Raw genomic sequence first — 13,282 nt, forward strand, 5'->3', positions numbered from 1 at the left:
CCAGCCGTCCGTTCCTCATAATTGGGCTCAGCCAGCAACATCCACATCCCGTGAATATAAAAAGAATCCTCCATGCTACCTGTGCCAAATTAAAGATCCGATTACCTCTTGGTCTATAGACTGTATGCTCTCCTGGACTGTATCTTCTGTCAGGGGATGCATGAATCTGAAACTGTCACAGCTGTGACGACTTTCCTTTGGTGTTCATATCTATCCAAACTGATTGTATATTTTGCCTGGGAGCCAGTTAGCTCAGTTGGCTGGTTTGTAATTCAGAATGATACCAACCGCATGGAATACTACACTGTCTGAAGTTACTATGAAGGAGTCTCCTTCTCAACCTGTCTCCTCATCTGAGGTGTGGCAACCTTCAATGTAAACCACCTCCAGTTATCTCTCTGTCCACTGTGAGAGCAGTCCTGTGGTCCCGTCTGGGACTATAGTGACTTTGAATCTGCAAACCAAGATAATTTCTCACCAATGTATGATCTCATCTTCGACTCAATACAAAAAACCAAAAAAAAAACCCAATGAGATGAATTTTGGATCAGTAATTATACATGGCATAATTGGACAAAAAAATGCACTGTTGTTAAAATAATTAGCAATTCAACCAGAAAGGCCACTAATGTGAATCCTGGATCTGTGTATCATTTGAAATGAGTTAATTGTATAGTTTTAGTATTTGACCACAAGATGGAGAATTCTGTTGAGGTGATGTTGTAGCCAGAAGATAGAAAGATGATAGAAATCTTTGGAGAGATATGGGCCAAGCACAGGCAGGTGTATCTAGTTCAGTTTGGGATTGTGATCAGCAGAGACTGGTTGGACCAAAGGATCTTTTTTCATGCTGTACGACTGTATGAAACTCAAGCTTAATTGTTCGAAACTCACATTCAGACATATCTAACCTTTATCATAATCTTACAGAAAGATAGTGACTTTTTCCCTCAGAATTGCAGACTCTTTAATTTTACACCTTCAAAGACATTTAGCAGGAAAGCGTGGATTATAGAGTGAGTTGAGTAGATTGGTTCATTATTAATTCTTAACTAAATTTGATTTATTTTACATTTTAGACAACATCAGGTGAAGATGTGCGTGATTTCAGCAAGGTGCTGAAAACAAGTTCAGATCAACGAAACACTTTGCCAAACATCCTCGCTTGAGTTATTTACTAGTACAAACAGTTCTAGAAGGCGAGAAGCTTGAGAGGTAAGTTTATTGATGTGAGATTTACGAACATATCAGTGCTCATGTGAGAGTTGACAAATATTGCAGCATGATCATTCTGCAGCTTTGCAGGAGAGTGAGGTTGTCCATTTGCGCATATGTCAGAAGTACACAATACAAAAACAAGGGGGCTGAACTGATATCATTGGACCTCTCGCCTTCAAAACAGTGTACTTACTCAGAGAGTACATCTGCTGATGACTGGGCCCCTGCAGTCCTCTCCCGCTCACAGGGACTGGCCCCCGCAGCCTGTCCCGCTGACAGCGATTTCCCCCGCAGCCCTGACTCGCTCACAGGGACTGGCCCCCGCAGCCCTGTCCGCTGACAGGGACTGTCCCCCGCAGCCCGGACCCGCTCACAGAGACTGTCCCCCGCACCCCTGTCCCGCCTGACAGCTCTTTGCCACCGCACCCCTGTCCCGCTGACAGCTCTTTGCCACCGCACCCCTGACCCCGCTGACAGCGATTTCCCCCGCAGCCCGGACCCGCTCACAGGGACTGTCCCCCGCAGCCCAGACCCGCTCACAGGGACTGTCCCCCGCAGCCCGGACCCGCTCTCAGGGACTGTCCCCCGCACCCCTGTCCCGCTGACAGCTCTTTGCCACCGCACCCCCTGTCCCGCTGACAGCTCTTTGCCACCGCACCCCTGACCCGCTGACAGCGATTTCCCCCGCAGCCCGGACCGCTCACAGGGACTGTCCCCCGCAGCCCGGACCCGCTCACAGGGACTGTCCCCCCGCAGCCCGGACCCGCTCTCAGGGACTGTCCCCCGCAGCCCTGTCCCGCTGACAGCGGTTTGCCACCGCAGCCCGGACCCGCTCACAGGGCTGGCCCCCGCAGCCCGGACCCGCTCACAAGGGCTTGCCCCCGCAGCGCGGACCCGCTCACAGGGACCGCCCCCCGCAGCCCTGACGCGCTCACAGGGACTTGCCCCCGCAGCCTTGACGCGCTCTCAGGGACTTGCCCCCCGCAGTCCTGAGACGCTCACAGTGACTGGCCCCCGCACTCCTGACCCGCTCACAGCGACTTGCCCCCGCTGTCCTGACCCGCTCACAGCGACTTGCCCCCGCTGTCCTGACCCGCTCACAGCGACTTGCCCCCTCGGTCCTGACCCGCTCACAGCGACTTGCCCCCTCAGTCCTGATCCGCTCGCAGCGACTTGCCCCCTCGGTCCTGATCCGCTCGCAGCGACTTGCCCCCTCGGTCCTGATCCGCTCAGAGCGACTTGCCCCCTCGGTCCTGACAAGCTCACGGCGACTTGCCCCCTCGGTCCTGACCTCACAGCGACTGGCCCCTGCAGTCCTGACCCACTCTCAAGCACCCCACCCACCCTCCTCCCCCCCCAACCATCTTCCTCCTTCCACCCCCCCCACCCTCCTCCTCCTTCCACCCCCCCACCCTCCTCTTCCTATCCCCACCACCCTCCTCCACAACCTCCTTTGCCCCCACCCTCCTCCTCCCTCCTCACCACCCTCCTCCTCCTTCCACCCCACCCTCCTCCTCCTTCCACCCCCACCCTCCTCCTCCTTCCACCCCCACCCTCCTCCTCCTTCCACCCCCACCCTCCTAATCCTTCCACCCCCACCCTCCTAATCCTTCACCCCCACCCTCCTAATCCTTCCACCCCCACCCTCCTCATCTTTCCACCCCCACCCTCCTAATCTTTGCTCCCCCACCCTCCTAATCCTTCCACCCCCACCCTCCTCATCCTTCCACCCCCACCCTCCTCATCTTTCCACCCCCACCCTCCTAATCTTTCCACCCCCACCCTCCTAATCCTTCCACCCCCACCCTCCTAATCCTTCCACCCCCACCCTCCTAATCCTTCCACCCCCACCCTCCTAATCCTTCCACCCCAAACCCCCTCCTCCTTTCCCCACCGTCCTCTTCCTTTCCCATCACCCCCACTTTCTCCCCCCAACCCCCCTCCTTTCTCCCCCCAACCCCCCTTTCCCCGACCCTCCTCCTCCTTCCACCCCCCCCACCCTCCTCCTCCTTCACCCCCCCACCCTCCTCCTCCTTCCACCCCCCCCACCACCCTCCTCCTTCCACCCCCCCCACCCCCCCACCCTCCTCCACAACCTCCTTTGCCCCCACTCTCCACCTCCCCCTCAGCACCCACCTCCTCCTTCCCCTCCCCCTCCTCTTTCTCCCCCCACCCCCCTCCTCTTTCTCCCCCCACCCCCCTCCTCTTTCTCCCCCCACCCCCCTCCTCTTTCTCCCCCACCCCCCTCCTCTTTCTCCCCCACCCCCCTCCTCCTTCTCCCCCCACCCCCCTCCTCCTTCTCCCCCCACCCCCCTCCTCCTTCTCCCCCCACCCCCTCCTCCTTCCAGCCCCTAGCCTCCTCCTCATTCCCCCAACCCCCCTCATTCTCTGCCCCACCCTCCTCCTCCTCCTTTTCCCCAACCCCCCTCCTTCCCCCCTACCACCCTCCTCCTTCCTTCCTACCACCCTCCTCCTTCCACCCCCTACCCTCCTCCTCATTTCCCCCCCCACCCTCCTCCTTCCCCCCCCACCCTCCTCCTTCCCCCCCCCCCAACCCTCCTCTTGCTCCTCCTTTGTTATCACCGAGTAGGAGGAGGAGTGGGCTGGGGGGCAATGGAGGAGTTGAGGAGGAGGAGAGACAAGGGGAACTGCAGATGCTGGAGAATCCACATGAACCAAGTGTTGAGCTGGATGAACACAGCAGGCCAAGCAGCATCTCAGGAGAGCTAAAAGCTGACGTTTCGGGCCTAGACCCTTCTTCAGAGACGGGGATGGGGAGAGGGAACTGGAATAAATAGGGAGAGAGAGAGAGGTGGACCGAAGAAGGAGAGAAAACAAGATAGGTATTGAGGAGAGTATAGGTGAGGTCGGGTGAGGATAGGTCAGTCCAGGGAAGATGGATAGGTCAAGGAGGCAGGATGAGGTAGAGGTAGGAAATGGAGGTGTGGCTTGAGGTGGGACAGAGGGATGGGTGAGAGGAAGAACAGGGTTGGGATGCAGTGGGGGGAGGGGACGAGCTGAGCTGGTTTTGGGATGCAGTTGGGGGAGGGGACGAGCTGAGCTGGTTTTGGGATGCAGTGGGGGAAGGGGAGATTTTGAAGCTTGTTTTCTCTCCATCTTCGGTCCGCCTCCCCCTCTCTCCCTATTAATTCCAGTTCCCCCACCCCATCCCCGTCTGTGATAGAGGGTCTGGGCCCGAAACGTCAGCTTTTGTGCTCTGAGATGCTGCTTGGCCTGTTGTGTTCATCCAGCTCCACGCTTTGTTAACGTGGATTCTCCAGCATCTGCAGTTCCCATTATCTTTCCCCCCCCACCACCTCCTCCCCCCGACCACCCTCCTCCTCATCCTCCTCCTTACCCTCTCCCTCTCCTGCCTCCTCCTCCTCGACTCCTCCACTCCCCCCACCCTCCTCCTCCTCCTCCTCCTCCACTCCCACCACCCTCCTCCTCCTCCTCCACTCCCACCACCCTCCTCCTCCTCCTCCTCTCCCACCACTCTCCTCCTCCTCCTCCTCCTCCTCTCCCACCACTCTCTCCTCCTCCTCCTCCTCCTCCTCCTCTTCCTCCACTCCCCCCACTCCCCCCACCCTCCTCCTCCTCCTCCTCCTCCTCCTCCTCCACTCCCACCACCCTCCTCCTCCTCCTCCACTCCCACCGTCCTCCTCGTCCTCCTCGTCCTCCTCGTCCTCCTCGTCCTCCTCGTCCACTCCCCCCACCCTCCTCCTCCTCTTCCTCCTCCTCCTCCTCCTCTTCCTCCACCTCTTCCTCCACTCCCACCACCCTCCTCCTCCTCCACTCCCACCGTCCTCCTCGTCCTCCTCGTCCTCCTCCACTCCCCCCGTCCTCCTCCACTCCCCCACCCCTCCTCCTCCTCCTCCACTCCCCCCACCCTCCTCCTCCTCCTCCTTCTCTCCCACCACCCTCCTCCTCCTCCTCCTCCTCCTCCTCCTCCTCCTCCTCCACCCTCCTCCTCCTCCTCCTCCTCCCACCCTCCTCCTCCTCCTCCTCCTCCACCCTCCTCCTCCTCCTCCTCCTCCTCCTCCTCCTCCCACCCTCCTCCTCCTCCTCCTCCTCCTCCCACCCTCCTCCTCCTCCTCCTCCTCCCACCCTCCTCCTCCCACCCTCCTCCTCCTCCCCCTCCTCCTCCCACCCTCCTCCACTCCCCCCACCCTCCTCCTCCTCCTCCTCCTCCTCCTCCTCCTCCTCCTCCTCCTCCTCCTTCCCCCCGACCATCCTTCCCTCTCACCCCCACCCTCTTCCACCCCCTCCTTTACCCCCCAACCCTCTTCCTCCTTCTTCCCCGCCCCACCCCCCCCTTCTTCCCGCCCCACCCTCCGCCTTCCTACCCCCCAACCCCCCCTCCTTTGACCATACCCTTCCTAGTCCTTCCCCTCCACCCTTCCTACTACTCCTCGTTTCCCCCACCCTCCTGCTCCTCCTCCTATTCCCCCCACCCTCCGCCACCCTCTCCTCCTCACAGCCACTTGCCCCTTCCGTCCTCACCCGCGCACAGCCACTTGGCCCTGCAGTACTTAGCAACTGACAGCGACATGCCTCCTCTGTCATTACCCGTCCCCAGCCTCTTGCCACTGCTGTCCTGACCCCCTCAAAGCCTCTTGCCCCTGCAGTCTTCACCCGTCCACGGCGACTTGCCCTTTCCGTCCTGACTCGCTCACGGCTATTTGACACCGCAGCCCTGTCCCGCTCAAAGCACTGGCCCCCGCAGCCCTGTCCCACTGTCTGCTATTTGCCCCCGCACCCCTGACCCACTGACAGCGATTTGCCCCCGCAGCCCTGTCCCGCTCACGGGGACCGGCCCCCGCAGCCCTGTCCCGCTCACGGGGACCGGCCCCCGCAGCCCTGTCCCGCTCACGGGGACCAGCTCCCCCACACCCCGAACCCGCGGACAGCTGTTTGCCACCACAGCCCTGAACCGCTCACAGGGTCTTGCCCCCGCACCCGGACCCCCTGACCCGCTGACAGGGACTGTCCCCCGCAGCCCTGTCCCGCTGACAGCTATTTGACACCACAGCCCTGTCCCGTTCAAAGGCACTGGCCCCCGCAGCCCTGTCCCGCTGACAGCTATTTGACACCGCAGCCCTGTCCCGTTCAAAGGCACTGGCCCCCGCAGCCCTGTCCCGCTGACAGCTATTTGCCCCCGCAGCCCTGTCCCGCTCACAGGGACTGTCCCCCGCAGCCCTGTCGCGCTCACGGGGACCGGCTCCCCCGCACCCCTGACCCGCGGACAGCTATTTGACACCGCAGCCCTGACCCGCTCACAGCTATTTGACACCGCAGCCCTGTCCCGCTCACAGGGAGGGTCCCCCGCAGCCTGGACCTGCTCACACGGAGGGGCCCCCGCAGCCCTGACCCGCTCACGGGGACCGGCCCCCGCAGCCCTGACCCGCTCACGGGGACCGGCCCCCGCAGCCCTGTCCTGTTTACGGGGACCGGCTCCCCCGCACCCCTGACCCGCGGACAGCTATTTGCCACCGCAGACCTGAACCGCTCACAGGGTCTTGCCCCCGCACCCGGACCCCCTGACCCGCTGACAGGGACTGTCGCCCGCAGCCCTGTCCGGCTGACAGGTATTTGACACCGCAGCCCTGACCCGCTCAAAGGCACTGCCCCCCGCAGCCCTGACCCCCTGACAGCTAATTGCCACCACACCCCTGACCCGCTCACAGGGACTGTCCCCCACACCCCTGACCCGCTCACAAGGACTGTCCCCCGCAGCCCTGACCCGCTCACAGGGAGTGTCCCCCGCTGCCCTGACCCGGTCACGGGGACCGTCCCGCGCAGCCCTGTCGCGCTCACTGGGACCGGCTCCCCCGCACCCCTGACCCACGGTCAGCTATTTGCCACCGCAGCCCTGAACCGCTCACAGGGTCTTGCCCCCGCACCCGGACCCCCTGACCCGCTGACAGGGACTGTCCCCTGCAGCCCTGTCCCGCTGACAGCTATTTGCCACCGCAGCCCTGAACCGCTCACAGGGTCTTGCCCCCGCACCCGGACCCCCTGACCCGCTGACAGGGACTGTCCCCCGCAGCCCTGTCCCGCTGACAGCAATTTGACACCGCAGCCCTGTCCCGCTCGCGGGGACCGGCCCCCGCAGCCCTGTCCCGCTCGCGGGGACCGGCCCCCGCAGCCCTGTCCCGCTCGCGGGGACCGGCCCCCGCAGCCCTGTCCCGCTCGCGGGGACCGGCCCCCGCAGCCCTGTCCCGCTCGCGGGGACCGGCCCCCGCAGCCCTGTCCCGCTCGCGGGGACCGGCCCCCGCAGCCCTGTCCCGCTCGCGGGGACCGGCCCCCGCAGCCCTGTCCCGCTCGCGGGGACCGGCCCCCGCAGCCCTGTCCCGCTCGCGGGGACCGGCCCCCGCAGCCCTGTCCCGCTCGCGGGGACCGGCCCCCGCAGCCCTGTCCCGCTCGCGGGGACCGGCCCCCGCAGCCCTGTCCCGCTCGCGGGGACCGGCCCCCGCAGCCCTGTCCCGCTCGCGGGTACCCTCCCCCGCAGCCCTGACCCGCTCACGGGAACCCTCCCCCGCAGCCCTGTCCCGCTCACGGCTAACTGCCCCCGCAGCCCTGTCCCGCACACGGGGACCCTCCCCCGCTGCCCTGTCCCGCTCACGGGGACCCTCCCCCGCAGCCCTGACCCGCACACGGGGACCCTCCCCCGCAGCCCTGACCCGCTCACGGGGACCCTCCCCCGCAGCCCTGTCCCGCTCACGGGAACCCGCCCCCGCAGCCCTGACCCGCACACGGGAACCCGCCCCCGCAGCCCTGTCCCGCTCACGGGAACCCGCCCCCGCAGCCCTGTCCCGCTCACGGGAACCCGCCCCCGCAGCCCTGACCCGCACACGGGGACTCTCCCCCGCAGCCCTGACCCGCTCACGGGAACCCTCCCCCGCAGCCCTGACCCGCACACGGGGACCCTCCCCCGCAGCCCTGTCCCGCTCACGGCTAACTGCCCCCGCAGCCCTGTCCCGCTCACGGGGACCGGCCCCCGCAGCCCTGACCCGCACACGGGGACTCTCCCCCGCTGCCCTGTCCCGCTCACGGGGACCCTCCCCCGCTGCCCTGTCCCGCTCACGGGGACCCTCCCCCGCAGCCCTGTCCCGCTCACGGGGACCCTCCCCCGCAGCCCTGACCCGCACACGGGGACCCTCCCCCGCAGCCCTGACCCGCTCACGGGGACCCTCCCCCGCAGCCCTGACCCGCACACGGGGACCCTCCCCCGCAGTCCTGTCCCGCTCACGGCTAACTGCCCCCGCAGCCCTGTCCCGCTCACGGGAACCCGCCCCCGCAGCCCTGACCCGCACACGGGGACTCTCCCCCGCAGCCCTGACCCGCTCACGGGAACCCTCCCCCGCAGCCCTGACCCGCACACGGGGACCCTCCCCCGCAGCCCTGTCCCGCTCACGGCTAACTGCCCCCGCAGCCCTGTCCCGCTCACGGGGACCGGCCCCCGCAGCCCTGACCCGCACACGGGGACTCTCCCCCGCTGCCCTGTCCCGCTCACGGGGACCCTCCCCCGCAGCCCTGTCCCGCTCACGGGGACCCTCCCCCGCAGCCCTGACCCGCACACGGGGACCCTCCCCCGCAGCCCTGACCCGCTCACGGGGACCCTCCCCCGCAGCCCTGTCCCGCTCACGGGAACCCGCCCCCGCAGCCCTGACCCGCACACGGGAACCCGCCCCCGCAGCCCTGTCCCGCTCACGGGAACCCGCCCCCGCAGCCCTGTCCCGCTCACGGGAACCCGCCCCCGCAGCCCTGACCCGCACACGGGGACTCTCCCCCGCAGCCCTGACCCGCTCACGGGAACCCTCCCCCGCAGCCCTGACCCGCACACGGGGACCCTCCCCCGCAGCCCTGTCCCGCTCACGGCTAACTGCCCCCGCAGCCCTGTCCCGCTCACGGGGACCGGCCCCCGCAGCCCTGACCCGCACACGGGGACTCTCCCCCGCTGCCCTGTCCCGCTCACGGGGACCTTCCCCCGCAGCCCTGTCCCGCTCACGGGGACCCTCCCCCGCAGCCCTGACCCGCACACGGGGACCCTACCCCGCAGCCCTGACCCGCTCACGGGGACCCTCCCCCGCAGCCCTGACCCGCACACGGGGACCCTCCCCCGCAGCCCTGTCCCGCTCACGGCTAACTGCCCCCGCAGCCCTGTCCCGCTCACGGGAACCCGCCCCCGCAGCCCTGACCCGCACACGGGGACTCTCCCCCGCAGCCCTGACCCGCTCACGGGAACCCTCCCCCGCAGCCCTGACCCGCACACGGGGACCCTCCCCCGCAGCCCTGTCCCGCTCACGGCTAACTGCCCCCGCAGCCCTGTCCCGCTCACGGGGACCGGCCCCCGCAGCCCTGACCCGCACACGGGGACTCTCCCCCGCTGCCCTGTCCCGCTCACGGGGACCCTCCCCCGCAGCCCTGTCCCGCTCACGGGGACCCTCCCCCGCAGCCCTGACCCGCACACGGGGACCCTCCCCCGCAGCCCTGACCCGCTCACGGGGACCCTCCCCCGCAGCCCTGACCCGCACACGGGGACCCTCCCCCGCAGCCCTGTCCCGCTCACGGCTAACTGCCCCCGCAGCCCTGTCCCGCTCACGGGAACCCGCCCCCGCAGCCCTGACCCGCACACGGGGACTCTCCCCCGCAGCCCTGACCCGCTCACGGGAACCCTCCCCCGCAGCCCTGACCCGCACACGGGGACCCTCCCCCGCAGCCCTGTCCCGCTCACGGCTAACTGCCCCCGCAGCCCTGTCCCGCTCACGGGGACCGGCCCCCGCAGCCCTGACCCGCACACGGGGACTCTCCCCCGCTGCCCTGTCCCGCTCACGGGGACCCTCCCCCGCAGCCCTGTCCCGCTCACGGGGACCCTCCCCCGCAGCCCTGACCCGCACACGGGAACCCTCCCCCGCAGCCCTGACCCGCTCACGGGGACCCTCCCCCGCAGCCCTGACCCGCACACGGGGACCCTCCCCCGCAGCCCTGTCCCGCTCACGGCTAACTGCCCCCGCAGCCCTGTCCCGCTCACGGGAACCCGCCCCCGCAGCCCTGACCCGCACACGGGGACTCTCCCCCGCAGCCCTGACCCGCTCACGGGAACCCTCCCCCGCAGCCCTGACCCGCACCCGGGGACCCTCCCCCGCAGCCCTGTCCCGCTCACGGCTAACTGCCCCCGCAGCCCTGTCCCGCTCACGGGGACCGGCCCCCGCAGCCCTGACCCGCACACGGGGACTCTCCCCCGCTGCCCTGTCCCGCTCACGGGAACCCGCCCCCGCAGCCCTGTCCCGCTCACGGGGACTCTCCCCCGCAGCCCTGACCCGCACACGGGGACTCTCCCCCGCAGCCCTGACCCGCTCACGGGGACCCTCCCCCGCAGCCCTGACCCGCACACGGGGACCCTCCCCCGCAGCCCTGTCCCGCTCACGGCTAACTGCCCCCGCAGCCCTGTCCCGCTCACGGGGACCGGCCCCCGCAGCCCTGACCCGCACACGGGGACTCTCCCCCGCTGCCCTGTCCCGCTCACGGGGACCCTCCCCCGCAGCCCTGTCCCGCTCACGGGGACCCTCCCCCGCAGCCCTGTCCCGCTCACGGGGACCGGCCCCCGCAGCCCTGTCCCGCTCACGGGGACCGGCCCCCGCAGCCCTGTCCCGCTCACGGGGACCGGCCCCCGCAGTCCTCACCCGCTCACGGGGACCCTTCCCCGCAGCCCTGACCCGCTCACGGCTAACTGCCCCCGCAGCCCTGTCCCGCTCACGGGGACCGGCCCCCGCAGCCCTGTCCCGCTCACGGGAACCCGCCCCCGCAGCCCTGTCCCGCTCACGGGAACCCTCCCCCGCAGCCCTGACCCGCACACGGGGACCCTCCCGGTGACTTGCCCCTCCTTCCTGATCTGCTCACAGGCACTTGTCCCCTCCGTCGTAACCCGCTCACAACGACTTGTCCCCTCTGTCCTGTCCCACTCACAGCGTCTTGCCCCCCATCCCTCTTGCACAGGTCACCCCTTGCTCAGAAACGGTCCCAATTATCCATGAGCCGGAAAGCCTGCCCCCTGTGCCAGCTCCTTAACCATGCATTCATCTCACCTGTCTTTCTATGACAACTCTCGAACATGTGGCACTCGTGGCAACCCATAAATTATTACCCTCTGGGTCCTGCCTTTCAGCCTGTTTGCTAACTCCTTGTCCATAGTCCGCAGGATGTCTTCCCTCTTTCTGCCCATGTCATTGGTACCAACGTGCGCGGTGGCCTTTGGCTGCTCACCCTCCACCTTAAGAATTTATTGCAACCACTCAGAGATGTCCTTGACCTTGGCACCAGGGAAGCAACACACAGCCCTGGTGTCTCAAATGTGGCGACAGAATCTATGCCCCCAATGAATGAGTCTCCAACCACGCTCGCTCACTTGGATTTACCTGACCCTGTCCCACAGCAGGGTGGTTTGTACCATGGACCTGGCTACTGCTGGTTCTATAACTGACCCAGTTTAGTTTTAGATCAGTGTTAACCTTGGTTTAGTGGATAGCCGAGCACCTCAGTAGTCTACAATACAGGAGAAATACATTCTTAAGCTCACGGATTCTGTGACAGTCAAGGACAAGCACTGAATTGTTCTAACCTGATTTCCAACACCTGGCCCGTAGCCTTGCATGGCTTGCATAGCACTTGCACATTTAAAAAAAAATAAATCTAAGGATGAAGTGAGCGTAAGGACATGGAATTTTTTTGATATGGTCATATTCTCTCTTGTTGGAGCTGATTGCTGCTTAGCACTTGTATGGTGCAAATGTAACTTATCCTTTATCAGGCCAAGCCTGATCGTTGTCCAAGTCTCACTGTATTTTCTCATCGTTGACTTCACTGTTGGGTCTAACCAACATTTTGTACATACCCTGCCTATTCTGAAACTCTATCACTTAATATTAAGTCTACTAAAGACAAGTATCCAATGTGCCTTCCAAACCACTTCAACGACCTCGTCCATTACATTGGGGGATCAACAGGCATACACATCAAGATCCTGAGATCCCTCTGATCATTGGTGCTTGTGAGGTCCCCATGATTCATCATGGGCTCCAAAATCTGTTTGTGCTGTGTCACCTAATCCTTATCCCGTTTGTCCTGACATGAAATAATGTTCTCAAACGCTTCTCAAAAATGCTTCCCAATCCTACTTTTTGCAATCATGATACAAGTGAGCATAAAACTTGGAACACGACAGCAACAGGAATGTGCCCTTTGGCCCACCGTGCTGGGCCAAACATGACAACAAATGAAATAATCCTTTCTGCCTGTCCTTGATCCATAGTCCTCCATTCCTTGCATATTCGTGCACTTAACTGAAAGACCCTTTTAAATGCTTTCATCGTATTTGCATCCACTGCCACCCCGGGCAATGTATTCCACACTTTTAACATGCTCAGTGTGAAATATTTGCCCCTCACATCTCTTTTGAACTTGCCCCCCTCTCAGCTTAAATGCATGCCCCCTAATAGTGGACACTTCAACTCCGGGGGAGAAATTTTCTGACCGTTAGCTGTATTTATGTATGTCCTAATTTTATAGACTTCTATCAAGCCTGCCCTCAGCTTCTCCTGCCCCAGAGAAAACGAAGAGTTTTTCCAGCTCCTCCTCCTCGTTCATACCCTCTATTCCAGTCAGCATGCTGGTAAATCTCTTCTGCACCCTGCCCAAAGCCTGCACATCCTTAGTGTAATGTGGCGGCCAGAATTGAATGCAATACTCTGTGTGGTCTCAACAAAGTCTTGTAAAGCTGCAATGTGACATCCTGACTCTTGCACTGAGTTTCCCTCAGCATAAAGGCAAGCATGCGATATGCCTTCTTGACCACCCTGTCTACTTGTGTGGCGACTGTCAGGGAGTTACGATCGAGGACCCCAAGATCCCTCTGGACTTCACTGCTGTTTGGGGTCCTGCCATTAACTGTGTATCCCTTTCCTTAACACTTGTTCTCCTAAAATGCAACACCTCATGCCTGCCCAGATTAAATTCCATCGGCCATTTCTCCGCTCGAGTTTGCAATTGGTCTGTATCTTGCTGT

At 63.8% G+C, this 13,282-nt stretch overlaps 1 protein-coding gene across 6 annotated transcripts in view; it reads left to right on the forward strand.

Annotated features, from left to right (window-relative positions):
• The window catches only part of LOC132209270 (utrophin-like), a 559,562-nt gene that overhangs the window by 345,401 nt on the left and 200,879 nt on the right, over nt 1-13,282 (forward strand). For all 6 annotated transcript variants that reach the window (XR_009445352.1, XR_009445351.1, XR_009445350.1 and 3 more), the window contains one exon: nt 1,080-1,215. The gene's annotated coding sequence lies outside the window, so the exon portion shown is untranslated. The remainder of the gene's footprint in view (nt 1-1,079; nt 1,216-13,282) is intronic.

This window comes from Stegostoma tigrinum, unplaced genomic scaffold, assembly GCF_030684315.1.
Source record: "Stegostoma tigrinum isolate sSteTig4 unplaced genomic scaffold, sSteTig4.hap1 scaffold_79, whole genome shotgun sequence".
Taxonomy (NCBI): domain Eukaryota; kingdom Metazoa; phylum Chordata; class Chondrichthyes; order Orectolobiformes; family Stegostomatidae; genus Stegostoma; species Stegostoma tigrinum.